We start from the raw sequence: 12,560 nt of genomic DNA on the forward strand, positions 1-12,560 counted from the left end.
ACAAGAAAGAAACAAATATCCCGGAATAATTATTTACATTGAAATATGAATTTTTTCTGTTTATTTTAGAAATCTTTTAGTAAAATCATAGGATTTTTCCAAAAGTAAATTACAACCAGGTGAACATGAATAAAATTAAAGTTATCGTAAACAGATCGCTTTAAGAAATAGATAAGAAAGGAACCTCATTTATTAATTTTAACGAACACCTGTTTGATTTTATAATTTTGTCATCTGATAACTTAAAGATCTTAATATCTTCAAGTACATCCTTTTGAAAACAAAAACAGATAGAAAAGATAAATACTTAAAATTAAAACCGATTGGTACAATGTAATGTAGTAATATTTCAATTTTGAATCATTTTATATACTATATTCCATTGTGGAAATCCAGCTCAGCAGGCTGCATCGATGACACGAGTGGGGAAGGTTACAGGGTAAAAATTAAATATCTTCACCTAGATCTATATAGAAATATAGGCGATGTACGACCCAATTACCAAATCAAAAATTTCAAAATCTATAATGATCGAATAAACAAACAAGAGATTGTAAAGTATCCCTGACGGGGATGATAAGATTTGAAGGAATTTAAGGGAATGGACAAGTAGACTCGCTAATAAAATAAGGCCCTGGAAAAATCTTTAAAGGATGAAAACTAACTAGTCAAATTTCAAAGTGTATGAAAAAGAAGTTTAACAATATCAGGAAACCCATATGAAGAAAGTTATATCCTTATCAACATTGGAAGGTTTACGTCTATTCTCATCCGCATTGAAAATGTCGTCTGACGCATATCGTGCCTTCAGTCCAGGCCACACGTTTTCTAGCCAATGATCCGTACGTTTTTGTTAACATCGCGAGCCTCTCCGCTGGTTTGCCCGTAGTTGATCTTATGCCGCAGCTTCCACTCACTCAGACAACCCTCAGATGCCTTGAAATTCTCAATTCCAAGTTCAGTTACAAAAAACTCAACTTTTATCCTGACCACAGGCCCAGAAATTGGAATATGGTTCATACGCTGCTGCTGGAACCACTGAAGCATAGCGCGATCTAAATCTTCGTGCTGAGGTTTCCGCAACTTCTTCCTGCTACCGCCCTCCATCTCCGCTTTAAGCCACTTTTTTTCTGTCCTTCCATATCGTAACCACAGTTGAGTGAGACAGCCCCGTCCGACATACGACATCCGATTGCTTTTCACCTTTCTCTATTGCTCGAGTTATCGATAACTTTTTCTCCATCGAGAGCACTTTACACTTTTTCGAAAACATGTTGACTGTTGACACACTAAGACACAACTCAAACTGGAAATGTCGTTAATAGATGACAACATCTGTGTGATAACAGTTAGGTACGCCGCCCGAACAATAAACGTGAGTCACTTAATTCTCTAATAAGAAAGAGTGGAATGGGTGGCCGCATTCCTTAAGCGCAAAACAAAACAACCGCTGGACAATGACCTTGCCACTCGTGACTCAGGTAGTCTGAACTTTAAACACAATAACACATTTGTCATCAACTATTGAATGCTAAAAAGTTATCGCTATAAAGAGAGAACGATATCGGTATAGAGAAAGAATTAATACATTGTTCTTATGACGAACCAACCAACGTTTACTGTTTTCATCGTTATAGAGGAATTATCTTTATATAGGGAATCGTTATAGAGAGACACTACTGTAATTGTTAACCACGCTTAATTAGAGTATACTCTTTTAGTGCTATTATAGTAATAAATTTATCTACGAGATGTAGCTTATTATATTCCTAGTAGTTAGCATGAATAAAATGCATTTGATTATTTCGATTTCCTGACGCGGTAGAAGTATGTTGGTCAAATCTTGCAGGGCAGGATGCTGATAAAAAACATTCAGTTATCAAATGTCCGAAACTCTTTTCAGATCATAATAGTGAAAAGAACTTCCTCAAGAAAACAAAAATTATACTTAAATGATGACTTCCCCTAAAAGTAAATTTTTCGGAAACAAACTGGTTAAGCCATTATAGGTTGGAAAAATCAGGAGAGGGTCTGAAAATATGGGAACTTTAACAAATACGGTTTAAGGACACAAGATCTAAGTGAAAGATACTGATCCGTAGGAAAAAGTAACACTATAGTAGAAACCCTCAATTTAGAAGAGTGATTTCATAGTTTAAACGCCGAATATCCTCAAATTTAAATGTACACAGCGGCCCTCGAAAACTGTCTGTTTTTTCGATTGCAATTTGCGTTTCCTCATATGAAATTACAGAATATATAAAGTAGTATATTTATTTGTGCTTCTCTATAGTAGACTTGACCAGTTGTCGTACAGTGTAGCCAATTCTTGTTCACAAGTAGTAATTATGGTCATACAAAACCTGTATTCTTCCACACAGCGATTATTACCGTCATAAAAATACAAAAAAACATGATTTTTTCAATAGTAAAAATTAAGCACAAAATTGTAATGAAATAAATTTTATTTATATGTTCCGTTTCGTTACATATTTAAATTTATAAAATAAAAACCGATATTTTAAAACATTATTTTTCAATCGTTTGGCAATGTTGGAATTAGCGAGGAAATTCCGTTTTACAATTCGGACCCAGACATGCCGTAAAACTAGTTTTTATTATTTTTTCGCCGAAGAGACGTTGGCGTTTTTATGAGTAGTGCATTTTGTGAGTATATTTTATGTGATAAGTTTGTAAACTTATTGTTGTCAATACTGTTTTAACAATACTGTATTGTAGTATTGATAAAACGTGTTATTAATAATAAGAGTGTTATAGTTTGTCGTTTTATAGTAAATTTTTAGTTATATTCTTATACAGAATTGTTGAAATTTATGTATATATAGTATATACACAAATTATTGAAATACAATGGACGAAAAACCGAGTTGTTCCAAGAGAAGACAGCAAAATTCTGATGTTGATTCCAAAAATAAAAAGCCGCAAAGGGGACGGAAAATGTTAACGTCCGAAGAGAAGGTAATGATATGAAACGTTTATGAAGGAATTGTCGTCAGAAAAATGGCATTAAATGTTAGCCAAGCGGTCGACATTTGTAACAGTTTAACAAAAGTATCCGTTAGCTGTATTTATCGTGTACTTAAAAATACATCGGAAAATAAAAAGCAAGAAAAAGGTAAAACTAGAGGTAGGAAAAGCATTGTTTTCGATGACGAGACAAGGAATATTATACGTCGAAAAATTCATTCATTTTATTTTCGGAGTGAAATTCCAACACTGAAAAAAATTTCTCAAGAGCTCGAAAACGATGACTCTTTACCCAAGATATCTCGTAGGGTCTTAATCAGAACCATGCGCGAAATGAACTTTCGATATGTAAAACGCAACAGAAAAAGTGTGGTATTAGAAAAAAATGAAATTATTCTGTGGAGAAGAAAATATTTAGAAGAAATACGAAAAATTCGCAGCACTGGACGCAAAACTGGACGCAAAATATATTATTTGGATGAAACCTGGATTAACGAAGGTCATACAGTTGGAAAAGTTTGGCAAGATTTAAATGTCAAAAGTAAACGCGAAGCATTTATAGAAGGCTGGTCTACAGGATTAAGAGCTCCATCAGGAAAGGGACGGCGTTTAATCATCACCCATATAGCAAGTGATACAGGGTTCCTTAATAATGGTTTGCTTCAACTTGAGTTGAAAAAAACAGGTGATTATCATAAAGAAATGAATTCCGAAGTATTTGAGCGCTATAAGAGAATCTTACCAAAATTGGAATCTGAATCTGTGGTTGTTATGGACAATGCGCCATATCATAGCCGCAGACTAGAACAATTACCGACGACGGCATGGCGGAAACTAAGAATTCAAGAATGGCTTACAGAAAAGGGGATTGCACACGAAGAATCAATGCTCAAAATTCAACTACTTGACATTGCATGGTTAAGGAAAAGTGAATATCTTAAATATGTTGTGGATGAAACTGCAAAAGATTATGGTGTCAAAGTTCTACGTCTAGCACCTTATCATTGCGAACTTAATCCCATTGAACTTATCTGGGCGCAAGTGAAAGGAAAAGTAGCAGGCAATAACAACACGCTCAAATTAAACGAAGTTAAGGAACTTTTAATTCAAGCAATCCTCCATGTAACTCCAGAGAAATGGGCTAAATGTATAGGCCACATAATTAAAGAAGAATATCGTATGTGGGAACTTGACACTCAAGTCAAAGTTTTACTAGACCCAATTATAATTACACCAGGCGAAGATAATGACAGCGATAGCAGCACTGCATCTTCAGATTTAGACAGCGAATAATATTTTCTAATAGTTTAGTAGGAACATCAGCATAAAAAATCCAAAAACAAAAAAAAAACGAGAAGAACATAGTAAGTGTGTATAGTGTTTGTGTTTAAATAGAATAGTACAATGTTTTGTTACATCCAAAATTATTTTTATTTTGTTTTTATAGAATTTTATTTTGTTTTATGGGATTTTATTTTGTTTTGTTTTAAAAACATTTCATTGTGTAACTCTTTAAGGACGGGTCACGTCAAAAAACGTTTTAGCGTAACTTCCGCGACAGCCTGGTGGCATCAGTAAGCTTTCTGCAAAATTACTTGTTTTTTATAGCTTTTTGTTTGTGGCGTTCTGTATTTTTAAGAGACTGTATGGAATAAGCCACAAAATATTTATTTATAGGTTTAATTTACTGATTTTTCGATCTCTATATAAAGACATCGTTTTCAAATATACAAGTGATAGTAATATTTATTTTTCTATGGCTTTTTGCTTGCCGTTCTGTATATTTAGAAATAATGTTGGGAATAAGTAACAATATATTTAATTGAAATGTTTAATTTACTGACGTTTCGATCTCTATATAAAGAGATCGTTTTCAAATATACAAATGATAGCAATATTTATTTTTCTGAGGCTTTTTGCTTGTGGCATTCTGTATTTTTAGGGAGAATGTTGGAAATAAGCCACAATACATATATTTACATGTTCATTTTACTGACGTTTCGATCTCTATTACAGAGACCGTTTTTAAAGTTAAGAAAAAAAAAGAAAATAATATAAGAATATATAAATATATAATAATAAACAAATAAAATAAATATAACTATAATTTATATCTTTGAAAGCGGTCTTTGGATATAGAGATGGAAACTTTAGTAAAAACCTGCAGATAAATATATTGTGGCCTATTTTGAACAATAATATTTAAACAATATAATATAATTAACGTTGAAATAAAAGTGAGTGTACGCCACTGAATTTTCATACGTCTTTCCCCACTTCTACGCTTTCAAACGATGACTCACTCTCCCAAATAGTGAAATTAGAGATTAGGAACGGATTTAATAGAATTAATAATGATAAGAGAAAGAAAAGTACTAAAATGAGGTAGTAGAAGCTCTAAGAATGAGTGATAATAATAAGAGCAGTAAAATTTGTACTTAATAAATAAGTAGTATCGATTGTAGTATGTATGTACAATGCCACTTATATTAATGGGATAAACTTTGGTCAATAACTTTCACTAGAAATCGTACGGTAGTAAAAAATATTTTATTAAATATAAATTGAATTCTTTTATTATATCAATTGGTATCAAACAGGGATTTTTAATATAGACATATAATATGTACTCACATATGAGCCGTTCATTTTGTTAAAATAATTTAAAAATTATCTGGTGATTTAATGCTATAACAAGTTTCAAGTACTAAATCGTTTAAATATTTAATAAATCATTAAGAATTATTGTATTTAATTCATTAGAAATTATGAATTATATATGTAGATTGTTTTTATTAAAATTTAAATAACTTTTACAACTTTTGAGATAGTTTATCTTATATCATGATAAGCATATTCTAAGTGTCTGAAGCAATAAAAGATAATTTAAAATATATACAAAAACACTATTGGAACATTTATATTTTTATTGGAAATTAAGAACGAAATCAAAACGTAGGCACAAAAATGAAAAGGGATATTTATTTATGTAACCGGCTGGTTAATGTGAGGAATATGCTTGCTTTTTTGAGCACAGCTTATGAAACCAAGGCTTCAGTTTGGAAATTGCCAATCTTATTTCTTTATCCAAGTTTATGTTTGACCTGTACTTGTTTTTAATTACTGTAACTGCAGAAAAGCCCGTTTCGCACAAGTACGAAATCGCAAATGGTAATAAAACCTTTAATGTAGCAGTGCCGATGGCATGATATTCATAAGAAAGTGAGCTCCAAAATTCAAACAGTTTGTCCTTGTCGTATTGAAGCTTTAGGCTGGAATTACAGGACAATTCTGGCAGTTGTTCTTCTTCCTATGTTAAAAGAGTCGATGGCGTGGATGATAGAAAGGGTTTCTGATCCAGTCATATTGCTCCATATCTTTTGGAAAATATTTCTCAAAGTGTTTGTTCAAAGTTGTGTTTTTAAAGTGGAAACAAGGATTTCTATCGATTTTTCAGTCAATTTCTTGATCTTATTTTCTCTTTCTTAAAAGCAACTTCTTCTGAAACTCAATAATGTTATCTGCCAATTGTAGGATATTAGTATTGTTTCTCTGTAAAGACTTATTAAGATCATTTAATTTGTTAAATATGTCACAGAGGTATGATAATTTTATTATAAACTCTGAATTAATCAAGTTTTGCGCATCATCATGTGATTCTTTATGTAGATACCTGTAAAATTAATTTCCTAATTTGTATATACGTGCGAGTACGTTGCCTTTGGATAGCCAAGGAGAGTAGCAATAATAAATTAAAGAGGTGAGCTCGGACCCCATTTCTTCAGAAAGTTTATGGAACAGTCTTGATTTTACGTGTCGTGTTTTAATATAGTTCACCTCTTTAATAATGCTATCCATCACAACACTTAATTAAGGTGTAACGTTCTTTGCTGCTAAGGCCCCTCTATGTATGACACAATGTGTCCATTTTACACTTGGAGCATTAGTTTTAATGAGAGCGTGTAGTCCTCCATACTGTCCAGACATCGCTCGGACACCATATGTACACACGCCTACACAGTTATCCCAGTCAATATTATTTTCAGTCATATATGAGTTTAAAATCTCAAATAAATCTGTAGCTTTACATCTTTCACATACTTTTCTGCAAAATAACAAATCCTCACATATATTTGTTTCAGTACCGTACATAACACATCAATTGAGCATCATCATTACTATCAGTTGCCTCGTCCAGTTGAATGGCAAATAAACCTGAAAGTTACCCCACAATTTGCTCATTAATATCTTCTGCCATGTCGTGATTACGTCGCCATGGCGACTAACCGTATTATTTGAAAAAGGTACATTTTTTATTTCTTTAGCTGCCGATTCCCCAATCATTAGTGTTACCATATCAACCGCTGCAGGTATGATCAGTTCCTCAGCGACGTATGTGGTTTTTTACATTTGGCAACACGGTAAGCTACCATGCAAGAGGCGAACAATGCTTTGGAAGAGCTCTTGAAACCAAATCCGTGGTCTGATGTTTTAGCTCTCGCAATTTTCTTACAAAAAAGTCTCTTGGCTTACCTTGTAAATGACTGTGAGTTGATTTCAAATGCCGTTTTACTATATTAGGAAGCATACTTTCAGCCGCCAACACTTTGTGACAAAAAACACATTGTGGAGGTTCTACATTACCTTTTGTAATGCAGGTAAATCCAACATCCAAATATTGGTCGTTATATTTCCTATATTTCTTCTTTTTACTTAAAATAACATTACTGCTCTCGCCTGAATCTTCACTTCATTTTCTATTCTTTTAAATATAAGTATCCATTGTTGAGAGTAAAAAACCTCGCGTGCGTAATAAAACAAAACAAAAGCTTGACAATGACATAACACGCACGACAGTAGGGAACACGGCGACTGGAGCCGTGCGGCGAAACAGAATGCGCCCGGCGCTCACTCGACTCTTGTGTTGCCAATGTCCGGATAATTATCAGATTTTCGGATAATTTCGTGGACTTATTTGATTTATTTATTAATACATATATTTTATACCCATTTAAAATCAAATAAATATATTTTCTGTATTAAAAGTCCGCGATGACACGCGATGCCCCTAGGATAACGAAGCGATTTAAAAAAAAATAAATTTCGTTTCCTAACTTTTATCGTTCGAGCCGCTCTTTTATTCGGTTTAAATTGGTAAACCCGTCAATATACCGAGAAGACTTCCATAGTCGTTAGCCCTTTTGCGCGGGAGTCGGTATTGAAGCATAGTTAAGTTACGTCGAATTGTTAAGTAGGTGCAAAAGTGAGACATTCTTTAGGGTAAATATGAGACAAAATTAGGTAAAAAATAAGACTAATTATTATATATTTTTTAGCAAAATGATGGAGAATTTAGCATATAACGATGGAGACCTTCATGCAGCATTCAATCTTATCAAAGAAGGTATGATTAGTTTAAGATTGGCCACAAAATGCTTTAAAATAGATAAATCCACGTTAAGTAGACGGTTCCATAAAAACACAATAGAATACAAGGTCGAAAAGTGATCTGAAAACCTATCTTAGGCTTATCCACATTACCCATTTGGACAAAAGTATAATTAAACGAGCAATCGCCGAAAATTTAACTTTACTGAAACTTCCACCACACACCACGGATCTTTTACAACTTTTAGGTAAATGCTGCTTTGGACCACTTAAACTGTGTTGGAATAAAGTAATTATTTAGTGTTATAATACTTATAATAAGTTATTCAGTGAGTTTTTAATTTTTTTTTTTCAATATATTCATGTAAAATACGTTGTTGTTTCTTTTTTGGACCATTTTTTTTTCTTTTTTTTATTAAAATTAACGTGTAATCAACAGCTACGGATATTGACACAGGTACAAAAACATCTGTTCTATTACAATAGGTGTGTAATTTGTAATTGTATCAAAGAAATCCAAAAGAAACAAATTTTTTTTCAAATATAGTCTGCTTAGTATAATTTTTTGTCATACAAATAACAGGAATTATCTTCATCATAGATGCTCTTTTTGGATTTTAAATTGATCAATGAATTGTAGTTGTGATGGAGGATGAGTTTTCAACCAAAAAAATATTATTATAGTTAAATAAAAAGAATTCTGGCTACTTGGTATTAACGAAAGCCATCTTATTATGTAAAAAAACGTAATAAAAAACACAATGCTTGTTTTTAGGATATTAATTTCTTAATTATAATTTTGGGGTATCTGTAAAGTCGTTCCTACGTTTTCGTTATTGCTTGATAACTCTATCTATCTTATAGAGATGATTTATTAAAACAAAAATCCAATTTTTTTAGTACTATATTAAATACCATATTATATGGTATGTATTAACGGAAAAACTCGTCAAATACCTGGCAACCACTAAGTCCTGAGGAATACTTAATTCCCTGGACTACTTAGCCTTTTGTGATTTGAGTTATAGTCATACATGAGATAACTTTCCCTTGCTTTTCTTACACATACATCTCAATAAGATATAATAATGCATGAACACTAGAATATAATTAAATAAAGAAAATCAAAATAATATTTCCCTATAGTGGGATTGAATTTCATTCGTTTTTTACCAATGAACCTTAACGACATAAAGATTCATAAGAACTACTAAATTTGTCAGCGCTTGCGTTCTGGCTAAAACAGAACCTCACTTTTAAACTTTCTAAAAATCAAAAATTTAGTTATTGCCGACAATTCAAAGAATTACCTCCTTTTAAATGTAGTTACATTGGGTTTTTCGATTAACCTTGGGTATACTTTTGCGTGTTAAGTTCAAAGCTACCATACATTTCAAACCTTAAAAAAACTTTTTTTGCACATAGTAACAAAAAGCACCACTATGTTACTAGCAAAGTTTTTTAATACTCTAACTCTACAATTCTAAGTTACGGTCAGATCAATAATGTTTTAATAGATAATATAATATGGTAGCTAATTATAATTTATTCTCTTTCAGCCCTGAAGAAGCCAAATTAATTCTCTTTGGCGAAAACGTTCGGCGAAACAATTGATACTCATTAGAGTCTTTCTTGCAGATTTCCCCAATATTTAAGAGTTTACTATATATATATATATATATATATATATATATATATATATATATATATATATATATATATATATATATATATAATGAATACAAATTTTAAATTACCTAAAAGAAGACTTTATACTTGGAAATCACCTGCGGATTCAGAAGACAACACTGTTCGAAACCAGATAGATTACATTTTAATAAAATCTAGATATAAAAACGCTATAAAGTCTCTGAGAACATACCCCGGAGCTGAGATAAATTCAGACCATAATCCATTAGTAGGCGTAATGCAGATAAAATTGAAGAAGATCCAAAAACAAACAAATACACCACGGTTTGATGTCTCAAAGATAAAAGAACCTATACGTCATAGCTTAAAATAAGAAATAAATGATAACTTAAAGAAAATCAAACAAGATAAAAACAACAGATGTTAATGACAAATGGAACATGGTACAGGAAACTTTAATAAAGGCAGGAGAAAAGCTACTGCAGACAAAAATAAGAAAAAAAACAGAGATGGATGGCTTTAGAAATCTTAGATCTAATGGAGGAAAGAAGGAAACATAAAGGCAGGAGTAAAGCAAAATACAAGGAACTACAGAGATTGATAGGAAAGAAAATAAAAGAGGCCAAATCCACCTGGCTTGCTAATCAATGCAGTGAAATAGAGGCATATGCTAAACAGTATGATAGCTTTAACATGCATAAGAAAATAAAGGAAATGACAAATACACTAAGAAAAAAGAAAGATGCCCTTCTGAAAGACGCAAATGGAAAAATCATTATAGAAATTAAAGAGAAATTAAAAAAATGGAAGACATACATAACAGATCTGTTTGAGGATAATCGACAAGAACCGGAAGAAATCGACAGCGAAACGGGGCCAGAGATCATAATAAAGAAAATCGAACAAGCAATACGAAACGCAAAAAACGGAAAAACTGTAGGTCCAGACAAAATACCTGCGGAACTACTGAAATGTCTAGACGCTGAAACTCTACCTGTACTTCTGGACCTATTTAATGAAGTATATAAAACTGGAAAAATCCCACAGGAATGGTTGGTGTCCACCTTTGTAGCAAAACCAAAAACAGTATATGCCAAAGATTGTTCAGACTATAGGACAGTATCACTAATAAGCCATACCCTCAAATATTTCTAAAGGTGATTCATGGAAGATTATATAGAAAACTAGAAGATGATATGGATGATACTCAGTTTGGGTCCCGCAAGGGACTGGGAACGAGAGAGGCATTGTTTGCTTTTAATGTCCTCTCTCAAAGATGCTTAGATATGAACCTAGATATTTATTCCTGTTTCATCGACTTCGAGAAGTCATTTTTTCCGAGATGAAAAACTAATAGAAGTACTGAGAAACAAAGATATAGACAGACGAGACTTACGAATCATTATCAATCTGTATTGGAATCAAAAGGCCAATATAAAGATAAAAGAACAAAAGTCCGAAAATATAGATATAAATAGAGGAGTAAGAGAGAGCTGTGTTCTGTCACCATTACTGTTTAACGTGTACATGAAGTACAGTGAAGCCATATTCCAGGAAGCGATAGCGGATATGGGTGATGGAATCTCTGTAAACGGAAGAATAGTAAATAACATAAGATTCGCTGATGACACCGTTATAATGGCCCTGGAATCGCATCAAGAATTGGTAAATAGAATTAACAATTATTGCATTAGATACGGACTAAAATAAATAAGAGAAAAACTATGGAAAACACAACATGGAAATGAAAGATTAATGATAAAGCAAACCCAAATAGAAAAAGTAGACACACACAAATATCTGGAAACCTGGGTTGATGACAAAAATGACCAAAGCAGAGAAATCAAAGTCCGAATTGAAACTGCAATTCAAGCATTTGTGACAATGAAGACAATGCTTACCAACAGAGACCTTCAGTTGCATCTCAGATTGAGGGTACTAAGATGTTACATATTTTCTATCTTACTATACGGAATGGAAGCTTGGACATTGAAGAAACAACACATAAGAAAAATAGAAGCGTTCGAAATGTGGTGTTACAGAAGAATATTAAAAATTCAGTGGGTTCAAAGGATTACCAATGCTGAGGTACTACGACGTCTAAATAAGGAGTTAGAAATTATGAACAGCATAAAAGGAAGAAAACTGGAGTATTTGGGTCACATAACCAGAGGAGAAAAATATGAGCTGCTGAGAATTATTATGCAAGGAAGGATCCAAGGAAGAAGAAGCCTAGGAAGAAGACGCATCTCCTGGCTGAGGAACCTTAGAGAATGGTTTAGCTGTAGTTCACTACAACTTTTCAGAGCAGCAGCCAACAAAGTGATCATAGCCGTTATGATATCCAACCTCCGATAGGAGATGGAACTTTAAGAAGAAGATATATATATATATATATATATATATATATATATTAATATATATATTAATATATATATTAATATATATATATATATATATATATATATTAATATATATATATATATATATATATATATATATATATATATTATCTGATTGTACTTCTTATATAA

General features: G+C 32.3%; 1 protein-coding gene across 1 annotated transcript in view; it reads left to right on the forward strand.

Annotated features, from left to right (window-relative positions):
• LOC140435099 (tachykinin-like peptides receptor 86C) overlaps positions 1-12,560 on the forward strand; it is a 951,389-nt gene that overhangs the window by 375,689 nt on the left and 563,140 nt on the right. The gene's annotated exons all lie outside the window — the stretch shown is intronic.

This window comes from Diabrotica undecimpunctata, chromosome 2 (genome assembly GCF_040954645.1).
Source record: "Diabrotica undecimpunctata isolate CICGRU chromosome 2, icDiaUnde3, whole genome shotgun sequence".
NCBI lineage: Eukaryota > Metazoa > Arthropoda > Insecta > Coleoptera > Chrysomelidae > Diabrotica > Diabrotica undecimpunctata.